The sequence below is a fragment of the Desmodus rotundus genome, chromosome 9, assembly GCF_022682495.2.
Source record: "Desmodus rotundus isolate HL8 chromosome 9, HLdesRot8A.1, whole genome shotgun sequence".
NCBI classification, from domain to species: Eukaryota; Metazoa; Chordata; class Mammalia; order Chiroptera; family Phyllostomidae; genus Desmodus; species Desmodus rotundus.
This window is the reverse complement of record NC_071395.1, coordinates 100,417,770-100,431,028: the sequence shown is the minus strand read 5'-3', so window position 1 is coordinate 100,431,028 and position 13,259 is coordinate 100,417,770. Positions and strand designations below refer to the sequence as shown.

The window sequence follows — 13,259 nt, the reverse complement described above, 5'->3', positions numbered from 1 at the left end:
AGGGATTAAGAAGCATAACTGGTAGGTACAAAATAGACAGGGGGATATTAAGAAAAATATAGGAAATGGAGAGGCCAAAGAACTTTTATGCATGACCCATGGACATGAACTAAGGGGGCGAGGATTGCTGGAGGGAAGGTGGTATCAAGCAGAGGGGGACAAAAGGGGAAAGATTGGGACAATTGTAATAGCATAATCAATAAAATATATTAGAAAAAGAATTCTCAAAGGAGAGCATGGAGAATGGAGAAAGGTAAGGTTGAATGAGATACTGGCTGAAAATTTTGCAGAAATAATGGAAGTACAATTCACAGATAAAACTACAATATACATGAAGCACAGTAAAAAGATATCCATATCTAAATAGGCCATACTAAAATTGTATAAACCAGAGAAGATTTAAAAAGTAACCTATCATCACAGTGAATCTCACTAGTAGTCAACTTGCCCAACTCAGGCTCATGCAATCCATACAGCTGCTTAGTAACTAACCATTCAATAAGAACAGATAGGCCTCTAAGAATGTGAAAGACCAAAATAAATCTTCATGAAAAAAGAAATCTAATGGATTCTGTTTGCAGGGAGCAAAACTTCAAAAAATGAAATTAATTCTTCAGAGATATAAGAATAGGATAGCATCAGAGATCAGTGAACAAAGTAGATCTTGCAATTTAAAAATAGAGGAGGCAAAATAATAAATTCAATAAATGGATGGCAAAATCAAGGAAAAATTGTTCAAAAAAGCAAGTATACATGAGATGAAAAGCTATATAAGACAAGATAGAATTAAATTCAGAAGATCTAAAATCCAAAGAATAGAGATATTGAAGAAAGACAAAGCAAATGGTGGTAAAGCTATTTAAAGGAAGAAAAAAATACAAAAAAAAGTATCCAGGATCAAGACAGAGTTTCTATATTGAGACTATGCAAGCCCAGCTTAATGACTTAAAATCTACATCAAGGTACATCATAATAAAAATAACAGAACTCTGACATTAAAGATACTAAAAAGTTTCAAGAAAAACACTATGCCACATAAAAAAGAGAAGGGAACTGGGAAATCAGTGAGCTTCTCAATGGCAAGATTAATAAAAGTAGTGTCTTTAAACTTCTAAAGGGAAAAAACATCTTAACAGAAAATTTATATTCAAAGCTCCAAGCGAAAATCAATGAAATAAAAAAAAACCCCAAATGAAATCAAAAATGGTTCTTTAAGAAAAGATTGATAAATCTCAAATCAGAGATTAAGAGACACAAATTTTCCATTATTGTGAATGAGTGGTGACATCACTAGGTCCTACAGGTAAAAAGAATATTAGTAACAACCTTATGCTAATAAATTTGACAACTTAGATAAAATAGCAAATTTCTTGGAAGACACAAAACCAAACCTCACACGTAAAAGAACAGATTACCTGAATAGGTTAATAACTGTAATAATCTGAATAGGTAAAGAAACCATATTTGTAGTTAAAACCTCACATAAATTATTTCCTCTCCTTTCCTAAAATAAAATTTCATTATGTATTCGAGGCTTTCACATGATTAGATTCAGGCTGTACATCCCTAGTTGAAATACTATACAACTGATGCCCTTTCTCAGGTAGCAAAGCTAGATTACATGATGTTTATCAGTCTCTTATTGGTGATGTTAAGTTTAAAGACTTGGTCTAGGTGCGGTCTGGCTCTCCTATTACCCCTCTTTTAACAAGGTATCTATGGGGAGACATCTAAAGACTATGCAAATATTTGGATCAAATATTCCACCCCAGTTTTTTTGCATATGAAGATTCTTGCCCAATCTTTATGATTTTCCAATCCCAGAATTCCTTCCATATTCATCAATTGGCACCCCTGTGTAACAAATATACTTTTTTCCTGTATGGATACCAATTCATTGATTCCAATGTTTCAGTGGCTTATAATTCATTACTGCCCTAAATTATTTGAGGGTTCAAACTGTCCCAGATTTGGCCAGTGGGAGCCCCATCAAGCTGACTCCTGTGTCAGTCTGACATGTTCCTGTCATTTTTTTTTTTAAAAAACAATTTCTTACTTTCTGATAGAACATGATGGTCCAGCCTTATCTTATACTTCTGTTCCTACTCCAGCCTGGAATCGACTGTTTCTCCCAAGACATTCGGTTTCTTTTAGTGGGGAATGATACTAGAAATACAGATCTAGCCCTGGCTAGATAGCTCAGTTGGTTAAAACATCCTGCAGATATGCCAAGGTTGTGGGTTTGACTCCCGGTCAGGGCCCATACAAGAACCAACCAATGAATGCATAAATAAATGGAAAAACAAATTGATGTTTCTCCTCTCCTCCTTCTCCCCTCACCCCCAAAAAGGATCTAGTTGCTCCATGTGTCAAATTTATTCAGAGGTGTGCAAAATAGCTGCATATGATTCTTTCAATTTCCTCTGTATTGTTATTTCCCCTTGTCATTTCTTATTTTGTATATTTTTTCTTTTCTCCCTTCATTAAAGTAGCCAGTGATATAGTTTGTGAAATGTTCTCCAAAGGATTGAATCATTTTGATATATAGTTTTTCTGTTCTTTAACTCATCTTATTTCCTTTGTGTTTTCATTTCTTAGTTGGAACTTATTTTCATTTTTTATTATGTTAAAGTAACCAGATTAGGTTCAAGATGAAGTTGCTCATCTTGATGATAAACCAGACATCAGCAAACCCCAACTTTGTAACTACGTTTCTACGCTCCAGTCTCTCAGAAAAGGCAGGCTGAGGTCAACCTATCAGTACTTATCTGCTCAGCACAAGTTACCTGACCGAGCTCTAAGATTTCCCTTTGCTCTGTTAAGGGAATACCTGCTTTAACCAATCAGCAAACGCCCAAATTAACTTCCTTGTTCCTGGCTCACTTTGGCCTGTAAAAGTCTATCTTTGGAGCTCTTTTCTGAGAAACTGGATGCTGGGCAATTTATTAATTGCTGAATAAAGCCAGTAAGATCTTTAAAATTTACTGTTAAATTGTGTTTAGAATTGAACAGGTGTTTAGGACTATAAATTTCCCACTGCTCACTGCTTTTAATGTATTCCACAGGTGTGGAAACAGTATTTCATTATCATTTTTGAGAAACTCTGTAATTTGTTTGTATCCCCCTTTAACCCAAGAGTTAAGTTTTTCTTTTCTTTTTTAAATTAAGGCATAATTTTTAATACGTTGTCAAGATGCAGAACTTTTCTGTCACTTTAAAAAAGCTACCTCATGACCTTTCCCAGTCTATCCCTCTCCTCTCCCTAGAAGAGTTCTAGCACCATGGGCTAAATTTTGTACATGTTTTGTTAATATTTAAGATTCTACATATATGGGATAAAATTGTATTGACATTTTTATAATTTATTTCACTCAGCATAGTTTTTGAGATTTATCCATGTTACTGCATGTATAAACAGTTTATTAGTTTTTATTGCTGAGTAATATTGTACTTTATCAAGATATGTTTATCCACTCTCCACCTGGACTTGACTACAATAAAGAAAGTTGCTGCTAACATTCTGGTACATGTGTGCTCATTTAATGTTGATAGGTTTTTGGAAACTGGGGCTTTAAGTTTCTATGTATAACAAAACCAATGTTACCACAGGCTAACTGATATAAACAAGATTTAAACTCCTGTGGCTTATTTCTGGTCACAAAAACACCACCAAACTTCCAAAGGCCCAAAACACTTTTAATACTAAACATTGAAATAAATGTCAGCTATCCATATATTAATGCAAGATTAATTAATTTCCAAGCCACCATTCTAGTTCCGGGTGGAGGGTGTCTGCAGTCCATCCTGGCAGCTGCAGCGCTCAGGGTGGGAACCAAGTCTGGACAGGATGTCCTTCCACTGCAGGGCACACCCACACTCACTCTGTGGCGATTGAGACATGCCAATCTACCTGGTGTGATGTGCACACTCAGCAGGGAATCAGTTTTTTTTTCCTCATCAATGTTACAAAACGGTGTCATTCCAGGACCTGCTGTACAAGGGTCGCTAAATTACAGGCTTCTAAACTTCGAGGTCTAAGTGCCCTTTTGCTTGTTTTCTGTATGGGACCTACTGATGTTTTCCTAATATATGAACAATTTTTGAGAATACTGTTGGAAAGAAAGTAGTTTCTCTATCATTAGAGCGTAGTGATGGGTATACTCGAACATCTGTCTTCCTAAATTTAGATCGTATACCCTCATTTTTTGTCCACTACACCTATGCTGTGCTGTTAAAGTATTCTATTTTTAGTGTCTCCCTTTACTTCTTGCATTTCCTAGTTTCTGCTTTACACAGGACTGTTGCTGATTCATTTGGTGTATACTTGTAACTATTACCTTTGTTGTGAAGTGTGGGCTTTAGCATTATAAACTGTCCTCCCGTGTCTTGTTCAATGCTTTTGGTTATCAGCGTTACCACTGCTGCTTTCTCACTATTTTACTTGCCTGGTATAAATTTGTCCATCTCTTTTAGTTTTAAGGACCTTTATACATAATAAAGTTGGGTTTTGAGTTTTGAGAACCCTTTTGAAATTTTTTTCTTTTAATTGGTGAGACAATCCTCATTGATATGATCACTATGTTTGATTTCAATTCTGTCATATTACCGAGTTATAATTTTGTTCCAGGCCAACAAGTTACAAAAATATTGCAAAATGAGTCACAGAGATTTTTCGGTTTCCCAGTACATGTAGGTTTTGTTTAAACTATACTGCAGTCTATTAAGTGTTTAACAGCATTACGTCTAAAACACAATGTACATACCTTAATTAAAGATATTTTATTGCTAAACAATGTTAACCATCATCTGAGCTGTCAGTGAGTGGTAATCTTTTAGCTGGTGGAAGGTCTTCTCTCAATATTGATGGCTGTTGAGAGATCAGGGGGTGGTTGCTGAAGGCAGTGGTGGCTGTGGCAATTTCTTCATTTTAAAAAAATTATACTTTATTTATTATGCTGTTACAGGTGTCCTGATTTTGTCCCCCTTTGCTCCCCTCCACCCAGCACCCCCCTAGTTCAGGCAACCCCCCCCACCCTTGTTCATATTCACGGGTCATGAGTGTTTAAGTTCTGTGGCCACTCCCTTTCCTACACTGTACTTCATAGTCCCCTGACCTCTTCCCCCATTCTCCAACCAACACTCCCCCCCCCCAATCTCATTATCTTTATTCTTTGGCATTGTACTATGATGTGTCTTGGGGTGGGTCTCTTTGTGTCCATCTTGTTTGGGACTCTGTGCTTCCTGGACTTGTATGTCTATTTCCTTCACCAAATTAGGTAAGTTTTCTTTATTTTTGCAAATAGATTTCCAATTTCTTGCTACTCTTCTGGCATCCCTATGAAGCAAATTGCTAAATTGAAGTTGGATTGTTTAAAGTTGTCCCACAGCCTGCTTACACAATCCTTGTTTTTGGGGGTTCTTTTCTTGCTCTGATTGGTTGTTTTTTGCATCCTTATGTTTCAAATCATTGATTTGATTCTTGGCTTCATTCACTGTTTCCCTGTAAAATGTTCTTTATTTCAATTAGTGTATCCTTCGTTTCTCACTGGATATTTTTTATGCTGTTGAGGTCCTCACTAAGTTCCTTCAGCATCCTTATAAAGTGTTTTGAACTCTGCATCTGATAGATTGCTTATCTCCATTTCATTTGGGCCATGTTTCTATCTCGTTTTGGCAGCCTCCCTGTGTTTGTTTCTATGTATTAGGAGAGGTGCTCTGACTCTGTGTCTTGGTAGTGTGGCCTAATGTAGTGGGTGTCCTATAGGGTCCAATGGCACAGCCTCCACTATCACCAAAGCTAGGTACTCGAGGTGCACCCTTTGTGTGGGCTGAGTACACCCTGCTCTTGTAGTTGAGCCTTGGTTGCTCTTGGCAGATCAATGGGAGGGATGTACCCAGGTCATTCAGCTGCAGGGACTGGCTGTGACCACTGACTGCCAACCTCTGCCCTCCGTGGAGGATCAGTTGTGCAGCAGCACGGTGGTGGTGCTCCAGTGTGGTCTGTAGCTGTTCACTGTGTGTGCTGGCCCTGGGGTTTCCCTGGGTGGTGCAGGCCAAGATCAGCCCCCACCTGTGTTTTGCCTGAGGCCACCCTGCCTGAGTTACAAAGCATTCTGAGATGGCTGGTACCTGTGCTGGGCTTGAAGATTCCTAGGTGAAGCCTAGCTGTGAATCTAGGCTGGCTGTGGCTCACTGAGGCCACCTGTTGCTTGTCTGTTCACAAAGAAAAGCAGCTTGGGTAGGCCTGTAAATTGGGTGGGGCGGAGTCTCTGGGGATCTCCAAGGCAGGCCAAACTGTTGGCCATGTTGACGGCATCTTAAATACAGCACCAGTCTGCCGGCTTTATGGGAGGAAGGACCAGAAAATGGACAAAAGCTCTGCTTGCCTTAACTGACACCTCAGCCTCCCTCTGCGCACCACTGGTGCCCCTCAAGCCACCTGCCTGGCTCCAGATGCCAGAGGGAGTGGGTCTGAGTAGGTGAGTCCACGTGTGGGTTCTTTAAGAGGAGCTGCTTGGGGCTCCAGCAGTTTCTTCCACCAACTCAATCCCTGCTGGTTTGTGCAGTCAGAAATTGTGGGCACTTAACTTTCTGGCACTGGAACCCTGGGACGTGGGGCCTGGTGTGGGGCTGGGAATCTTCACTCCTGAAATATCCCTCCCGAAGTTTTATCCACCATACATGGATGTGGAACCAGCCCATTCCTCGTCTGTGTCCCTCGTACCAGTATGGATGGATGGATGTGGTTTAATTCCATAGTTGTCGGGCTTCCATTCAACTCTATTTCTGACAGTTCTGAGTGATAGTTGTTCTACATTTTAATTGTAATTTTGTTGTGGTGTTGCAAAGAGGCAAGTCATGTCTGCCTATGCTGCCATCTTGACTGGAGTCTTGGTGGCAATTTCTTAAAATAAGACGATGAAGTTGCCATATCCATTGAGCCTTACCTTCATGAACATTCTCTGTAGTGTGTGATGCTGTTCGATAGTATTTACCCACAGAATTTTTTTGAAAACTGGAGTCAGTCCTCTCAAACCTTACTGCTTTTCATTACGTTTATGCAATATTTTAAATCCTTTAGTCATTTCAACATTAAATAAAAGTTACTATTTATTCCACTACAATTGCCCCACTTTTCCCCTTTGCCCTCCTCCGCCCAGCCCAACACATGCTCCCAGTCAATCCCCACACCGTTGTCATGTCCATGGGTCATTCATATGTGTTCTGTCTAGTCCTTTCCCCTTCTTTCCATTATCCTCTGTCCCCCTCCCCTCTGACCACTGTCAGTCTGTTCCATGTTTCCATGTCTCTGCTTCTATTTTGCTCGCTAGTTTAATTTGTTCATTAGATTTCTCTTATAAGTAAGACCATATGGTATCTGTTTTTTCACCAACTGGCTTATTTCACTTAGCATAATAGTCTCCACTTCCATCTGTGCTGTCACGAGAGGGAGGTGTTTCTTCTTTCTTTGTGCTGCATAGTATTTCACTGTGTAAATGTACCACAGCTTTTTGATCCACTCACGTACTGATGGGAACTTAGGCTGTTTCCAAATCTTGGTTATTGTAAATACTACTACTATGAACATTGGGGTGCATAAGTTCTTTTGAATCAGTGTTTCAGGATTCTTAGGACATATTCCCAGCAGTGGAATCACTGGGTCAAAAGATAGTTCCATTTTTAATTTTTTGAGGACATTCCATGGTGTTTTCCCCAGTGGCTGCACCAGTCTGCAATCCCACCAACAGTGCACTAGGGTTCCCTTTGCTCCACATCCTCACCAGCACTTGTTCGTTGATTTATTGATGGCCATTCTGACAGGTGTGAGGTGATATCTCACTGTTGTTTAACTTGCATCTCTCTGATGGCTAGTGATTGTTGAGCATTTTTTCATATGTCTACGGGCCATCTGTATGTCCTCCTTGGAGAAGTGTCTATGCAGGTCCCAACCTAGGGCAACTATAGCCTTATGAAATGTATTTTTAAATAATAGGACTTGAATGTCAAAATGATTCCTTGATCCATGGGCTACAGAATGGATGGTGTGTTAGGTATGAAAACATTAACCTTGTTGTACATTTCCATCAGAGGTCTTGGGTAACCAGGTGTACTGTCAACAAGCAGTAAAATTTTGGAAGGCTTTTTTTTTTCCCCCCCCTGAGCAGTAAGTCTCAACAGTAGGTTTAAAATACTTAACAAGCCATGTTGTTAACAGATGTGGTGTCATACATGCTTTGTTGTTCCATTTCTAGAACACAGGTTGAACAGATTTAGTCTAATTCTAAGGGACCTGACTTCTTAGGGACCATGGTAAATGAGAACTGGCTTCAACCTAAAGTCTCCAGCTGCATTAGTCCCTAATGAGAGAGTCAGCCTGTCCTTTGAAGTTAGGCATTGACTTCAATTAGGTTTGCTCTCTTGTATGGGCATGGTTCCTGGTACCCCAAAACAATAGTAATTGTTTTGATAAGAGTGATATCAAAGATAACTAATCACAGACTACCACAATAGATAATGAAAACGTTTGAAATATTGACAGAATTACCAAAATGTGACAGAAACAAGAAACGAGCCAATGCTGTTGGGAAAATGGTGCCAATAAGGTTGCTACAAACCTTCAACTTGTAAAAACAATGCAATTATCTGTGAAGCACAACAAAGCAAAGTGCAATAAAATGAGGTATGCCTGTATCTTTTAGAGTATACCAGGTATCTTTTTGGTAGCAACCTTTTGTCTTTCCGTTTCAGATATCTCCTGCATCATTTCTAATAGCTAACCTATACTCATTAGTCTTATTCTAGTTTTTCCTCCTCTTTCCCTTTCCCCTCAGCTAATTTTTTAGCTGCATTCTGTGTCAAGAACATGTAACATTTAGGTACTATTCTTCTACTTATGTCCCTACTCTTGATTTTAATCTTAGCTCAAAAAGATAAATGAAACTTTTTTTTTGCTGCATCTACTGTGAGAGTGAAGACCACTCTCGGCAGACTGCTGCCATTCCATAAAATGTCAACAGTACTCTGAAGGGATGCACAGTTATTATGAAGGGCCCCCGAGGCGGCCTGCGGAGGGATTGCAGTCACATCGATGTAGAACTCAAGTCTCCTGGGGGGAAAAAAGAGGCTCTGGGTTGATGAATGGTAGGAAATAAAAAGGAAACTGGCTACCTTCCACACACACTGCAGTCACGTACCCAACATGATCAAGGGTGTTACAGTGGGCTTTAATTACAAGCTGAGGTCTATGTATGCTCACTTCCCCATCAATGTGGATATTCGGGAGAATGGTTCTCTTGTTGAAATTCAAAATTTCTTGGGCAAAAAAATATGCTCACAGAGTTCCCATGAGGTCTGGTGTTGCTTGTTCAGTATCTCAAGCCCAGAAAGATGAGTTAATCCTTGAAGGAAATGACACTGAACTTGTATAAAATTTAGCTCCTTTGATTCAACAAACCACAACAGTTAAAAACAAGGATATCAGAAAATCTGGAGGATGGTATCTATTTCTGAAAAAGGGAATAGTCCAGCAAGCTGATAAGATCCAAGTTGTCCAGCTACCGAAACAGCATGATGCCATGATTCCTCACACTTCTTTGAAAAAAAATAAAATATTCTCCATCAGTGTTCTTGTAGAAAATTTCCTAAACATCTCTACCTGATGAAGCTCAGCCCTTATTATTTCCTCAGAAGGGCCAGTGAGTACAATATTCCGAGTTCTTGGCACATTCAAGATTGTTTTCCCATAGTCTTGACACCTGAAGAACAGCTGGCTGAATATAAAATCATGGGCTAGCATTTTCTTTCCTCATGCTGGTCTATTATCGCCATGCTCTGTATGTTGCTTTTGAGCAATCTGGTAGCAGTCTAATTGCCCTTGTAAATTACTTCATCTTTTCACCTGGAATCTCCAGGAATTTGTATCTTTACATATTTATTAGGAAATATCCTAGATTCTGGCATGAACTTTAGATGTACAGATTTAGATATTTTATTTCCAGAGTTTTCTTGGATGATTGTTTTAAATATTGTAATTTTTCCCCCTTGAGGTACAGTAATTACACACGTTAGACTTTTTGGGTCCATCTTCCATTTAAACTGCCAAGTTAAAAAAATAAATTTTGCCCTGGCTGGTGTGGCTCAGTAGATTGAGCGCCGGCCTGCAAACAAAAGGGTTGCCAGCTGATTCCCAGGGCACATGCCTGAGTTGCAGGCTGGGTCCCTGGTTGGGGGTGCACGAGAGGCAGCCACACAGATTTTTCTTTCCCTCTTTCTCCTCCCCACTCTCTAAAAATAATAAAATGTTTAAAAAAGAAGAATTTTAGAAATTGCACTTTCTGGATTGTTTCCATGCTTCCCTTCAATGTTTATTTTATTCATATTTTAATCGATTGTTCAGTGGGAACCTTGTAATTTACTCTTCATTCCTGGTTTCATTTTGTCTTATCCTCCTTTTTTCTCTAACTTTATTTCTTCCTGTTTTTCGTTCCTTTCCGTACTAGTTTTGTATTTCTGATTCAAGGTCCTTTTCCCCCCTCCATCAGCTGCAATGCTATGATTCACACTATTGTTTTCTTTACTGTTACAGTCCTCTGTGGATATGGTCCACTCTTTTCTTTCAATTCAGTTCATGGTTAGAGTTCCTAGTTCAGGAATACATCTTAAAGTTTGCTTCCTCCCTCCTTTCCTGAAGTGTTGTTAATTTTTCCCCTCTTCTTTCTCTTCACTGCCATTTCTCCAAGTCTCCATCTCTTCACCCCTTCCCTATGAAGCAGTGCTTGTAATTTAAGGCTACCAATCCTGGCAGTTTACTTTTAAGCTCTTCTCTGTGGTTAGAGAAGAGAGCTGAGAACTATCAACTTTCAAATCTGTATTCAGTATTTTGGAACTTACTGTTGAATTTTCTCTTTTGGAAGTGGTATTTTGTGCTTCATCTAAGTCTTCCATGCCCTGAAACTCTTTCAGTGAACCTGTTAAGCCTTCTCTCTCCCACCCTTCACACCCACAGGAATGTGCAGAAGGAGCTCTTAGAATCTGATTTATTTCTCTACTTAGAGGTAATTTGAAGGTTGTGATAATCTGTTTCTTAATAATACTGAAAGCATGGGTAGTGTGTGATTTGTATGTGCCTTTTGTTGGTTTTACAGGTTTATAGGAAGGTGGGTGGGAAAACTGGATTAGGCCAGATCTAAAGTCTACACATGCATATTTAAACAGTATATTAGAATATACTACCTTAGAAATACTGCTTTTGTCACTTTCTGAAACACTTCACCTGTCATTAGATTCACTTTTTGTATCATCTACAGTTTTCCAGAGAAAGTCGTCTTCATTTACATCTAATCTGGTTCAGAAACACAGTTTGCCCTATAGGAGTATATCTGTAAATTCTAGAATAACCTGTTATGTACAATATAAGCACTTAATGTGTAGTGATGTACTTAATAATCCTTACAAATATAATTACTCCATTTTACAGATGAGGCAGCGGAGGCTCCAAGAGGCTAAGCAACGTGCCCAAGGTCATACAGCTAAAACGGACACTAGCAATATGAATCAAAGGAATAATCTTAAATATGGGTTAAATTTTAACTGCTTTTCTCTTTTTTTCTTAACTATGGTTCTGTTAGCTAACTTCTGCAAGCTCTGAAAACAAGCATCAAATACAATTATTTCAGGTAATATGCCTTTCGGAACACTTTGCTCTTCAAAATAAAACTGAAAAATCATGTTAGGTGACTGACCTTGACTGTGAGGTGATGAAATGACTGCAGGCAGGGGGAACCTCCCCTAATATTGGGGCATGTATGGTTACTGTTCATCCATCACAGAGGAAGTCAAAAGAGACAATCCACAATTCACACACTGAGTAATATAAAACTAACCTTTAGAATACTGGAGATAGACACTAGATAAAAAAGCTAAAAGAACCGAAAGTGTAATAGCTGTCTCATGAGAACGGAAGCGGGAGAAGGACTGCTGCAAGGGATACTTCTGTTGGCAGTACTTGCATCCCTGTTTAACACTGTACTAACACATGCATGCCTTTTACAAGATAAAAGTTAATTTTTATGAAGAATAAACTATTTTTTAAAAATTCATTAAACTGATAAAAATTAAGAGATTGATGGTATCTGCCAATGGCAAACTGATGCAGGAAGGCAAATTCATGCCATCTTTTTAGAACACAGTTTGACATTATTTATGAAACCTTAAAAGAAATCATGTCTTTTGCCCATGCAATTTCACTTTTAGGAATCTGTCCTTCAGACATACTCATAAAACACAAGAATCTATGTGGCACCGTGACTGGTGTGGCTCAGTCAATTGGGTGCCAGCCGGCCTGCGAACCAAAAGGCTGTTGGTTTGATTCCTGGTCAGGTCACATGCCTAGGTTGCAGGCTGGGTCCCCAGTTGGGGGCGTGCAAGAGGCAACCACCTGATATAATTCTCCCTTTCTCCCTCCCCACTCTCTAAAAATAAATAAATAGTATCTTAAAAAAAAAAGAGAGAGAATCTACATGGAAGGATTTCTTGCAGCAATAATGTAAGAATGAAAAACTGGAGGCAATCTAACCATCAGCAGGAGAATGATTAGCAAGAGGCACAATAGTAAGTTAAAATGTAAACTGTGCTGTGGCTGGTGTGGCTCAGTGGATTGAATGTCTGCCTGTGAACCAAAGGGTCACCAGTTTGATTCCCAGTCTAGGGCACTTGTGTGGGTTGTAGGCCAGGTCCCTAGTAGGGGACACACAAGAGGCAAGCACACATTGATGTTTCTCTCCCACTTTCTCCTCTCTAAAAATAAATAAAGTCTTTGAAAAAATGTAAATTGTAAAGTGTGTACAGTATGACTCACTTTTTATTAAAAGAAATAATATATACTAGTATACGCACAGATTAATATACCTATGTTTGTTTATATATGCAGTTAGAAAGATCCTAGAAGGATCGAGAGATAACCAATTGATGCTTTTCTCCCTCCCCCCCCTCTCTAAAATCAGTAAGCGTGTCCTTAATAGACACTTCTCCAAGGAGGACATACAGATGGCCCATAGACATATGAAAAAATGCTCAGCATCACTAGCCATCAGAGAGATGCAAATTAAAACCACAATGAGGCACCACTTCACACCTATCAGAATGGCCATCATTAGCAAATCAACAAACAGCCAATACTGCTGAGGATGCGGAGCAAAGGGAACCCTAGTGCGCTGTTGGTGGGAATGCAGACTGGTGCAGCCACTGTGGAAAACACCATG

General features: G+C 39.2%; 1 protein-coding gene and 1 pseudogene across 7 annotated transcripts in view; one reads left to right on the top strand and one right to left on the bottom strand.

Moving 5' to 3' along the window:
- MBTD1 (mbt domain containing 1) overlaps positions 1-13,259 on the bottom strand; it is a 66,804-nt gene that overhangs the window by 46,879 nt on the left and 6,666 nt on the right. Inside the window, exon 4 of one of the 7 annotated variants that reach the window (XM_045182115.2) lies at positions 4,764-4,867. The exons of the other annotated variants lie outside the window; for them this stretch is intronic. The gene's annotated coding sequence lies outside the window, so the exon portion shown is untranslated. The remainder of the gene's footprint in view (positions 1-4,763; positions 4,868-13,259) is intronic. 7 annotated transcript variants of the gene reach the window in all.
- On the top strand, positions 7,293-9,965 carry LOC112316190 (large ribosomal subunit protein uL6 pseudogene; annotated as a pseudogene).